This window comes from Harmonia axyridis, chromosome X (assembly GCF_914767665.1).
Source record: "Harmonia axyridis chromosome X, icHarAxyr1.1, whole genome shotgun sequence".
NCBI classification, from domain to species: domain Eukaryota; kingdom Metazoa; phylum Arthropoda; class Insecta; order Coleoptera; family Coccinellidae; genus Harmonia; species Harmonia axyridis.
This window is the reverse complement of record NC_059508.1, coordinates 35832646-35835090: the sequence shown is the minus strand read 5'-3', so window position 1 is coordinate 35835090 and position 2445 is coordinate 35832646. Positions and strand designations below refer to the sequence as shown.

Here is a 2445-nt window from a genome sequence, read left to right as displayed (position 1 = left end):
TAGGTACCCGGATAATCGGTCTAAACGATCGCATCCATATAGGGTTCCGGTCATAATCGTCTAACCAAATGCTCACATAATCTGCGATCGTTCTGAAACGACGGACGTAAGCCAAGAGGAGACGCCGACCAGATGTTTAACGTCGATCGGGCAACGTGATAGCTCACTATTATCTCACGGCGCCGCTCCCACAAAATGTTAAGGAAGGCTAATCCGATCGATTGAAGCTACCTCGAGCCAACTGCTTGATCGACGATGACGGTTTCGGTTTCTAAAACTTGATTTATGTTTTTGTTTGTATAATGAAATACGCACAAAACAAATCTTGTTAATGATCCTTCCGCAGGTTCACCTACGGAAACCTTGTTACGACTTTTACTTCCTCTAAATGATCAAGTTTGGTCATCTTCCCAGCAACAGCGGTGACGCCGAAACGCCACCGCGTACCGGTCCGAAGACCTCACTAAATCATTCAATCGGTAGTAGCGACGGGCGGTGTGTACAAAGGGCAGGGACGTAATCAACGCGAGCTTATGACTCGCGCTTACTGGGAATTCCTCGTTCATGGGGAACAATTGCAAGCCCCAATCCCTAGCACGAAGGAGGTTCACGGGTTACCCGGTCCTCTCGGACAGGGAAGACACGCTGATTCCTTCAGTGTAGCGCGCGTGCGGCCCAGAACATCTAAGGGCATCACAGACCTGTTATTGCTCAATCTCGTGCGGCTAGAAGCCGCCTGTCCCTCTAAGAAGAATATAATGTACGCAGACAGTAAAAACCCACCGACCGAAGCCGGGGGCCTTTGAGGATGTCTAATACGCCTAGTTAGCAGGCTAGAGTCTCGTTCGTTATCGGAATTAACCAGACAAATCGCTCCACCAACTAAGAACGGCCATGCACCACCACCCACCGAATCAAGAAAGAGCTCTCAATCTGTCAATCCTTCGGTGTCCGGGCCTGGTGAGGTTTCCCGTGTTGAGTCAAATTAAGCCGCAGGCTCCACTCCTGGTGGTGCCCTTCCGTCAATTCCTTTAAGTTTCAGCTTTGCAACCATACTTCCCCCGGAACCCAAAAGCTTTGGTTTCCCGGAAGCTGCCCGCCGAGTCATCGGAGGAACGTCGGCGGATCGCTAGCTGGCATAGTTTATGGTTAGAACTAGGGGCGGTATCTGATCGCCTTCGAACCTCTAACTTTCGTTCTTGATCAATGAAAACGTTTTTGGCAATGCTTTCGCTTCTGTCCGTCTTGCGACGATCCAAGAATTTCACCTCTAACGTCGCAATACGAATGCCCCCATCCGTTCCTGTTAATCATACCTCGAGGTTCCGAAAACCAACAAAATAGAATCGAGGTCCTGTTTCATTATTCCATGCATAAAATATTCTGGCAAAATTTCAGCCTGCTTTAAGCACCTTAGTTTGTTCAAAGTAAAAGTGCCGGCCCCACCTCGACACTCAGTGAAGAGCACCGCGGCGGGGCAATTTGGGCCGCCCTTGCGAACGACCCGCCGGCAGGACGTCTCGCGACACGCCAGTTGACACCGCGAACGATGAACCGGACGGCGCGAGACACAAATTCGACTACGAGCTTTTTAACCGCAACAACTTTAATATACGCTATTGGAGCTGGAATTACCGCGGCTGCTGGCACCAGACTTGCCCTCCAATGGATCCTCGTTAAAGGGTTTAGAGTGTACTCATTCCGATTACGGGGCCTCGGATGAGTCCCGTATCGTTATTTTTCGTCACTACCTCCCCGATCTGGAGTGGGTAATTTGCGCGCCTGCTGCCTTCCTTGGATGTGGTAGCCATTTCTCAGGCTCCCTCTCCGGAATCGAACCCTGATTCCCCGTTACCCGTAACAACCATGGTAGGCGCAGAACCTACCATCGACAGTTGATAAGGCAGACATTTGAAAGATGCGTCGCCGGTACGAGACCATGCGATCAGCTTAAAGTTATTCAGAGTCACCAAATTGTACGATGACGAGCGAACCCGCCACCTATTGGTTTTGATCTAATAAAAGCGCTCCTTCCGTTCCCGGTCGGAGCTCTATTTGCATGTATTAGCTCTAGAATTACCACAGTTATCCAAGTAAATGTGGGTACGATCTAAGGAACCATAACTGATTTAATGAGCCTTTCGCGGTTTCACCTTAATTTGGCTTGTACTGAGACATGCATGGCTTAATCTTTGAGACAAGCATATGACTACTGGCAGGATCAACCAGGGAACTGCGTGCTTATACGATCGGTCCACGAGATTGCCGGTATGGCCAAACCCGTTCGCCTCTCGTCATGTGGCACTAGCCATGTCGATTGACTTCGACTAGCGCCGCACATCAGTAAGTGCAAGTCCTCGACGAAACGACGTAACAGCCCCCAGTCAGCATGAGACTCAAGCTATATATACATCATCATCATCTCGGACAAAACACCGATCAAAA

At 49.8% G+C, this 2445-nt stretch overlaps 1 non-coding gene across 1 annotated transcript; it reads right to left on the bottom strand.

Annotated features, from left to right (window-relative positions):
* Positions 1-329: 329 nt before the first annotated feature.
* LOC123687802 lies at positions 330-2232 on the bottom strand. Its single transcript, XR_006749510.1, has one exon. It is a non-coding gene; the product is annotated as a small subunit ribosomal RNA (ribosomal RNA).
* Between the last annotated feature and the right edge of the window lie 213 nt (positions 2233-2445).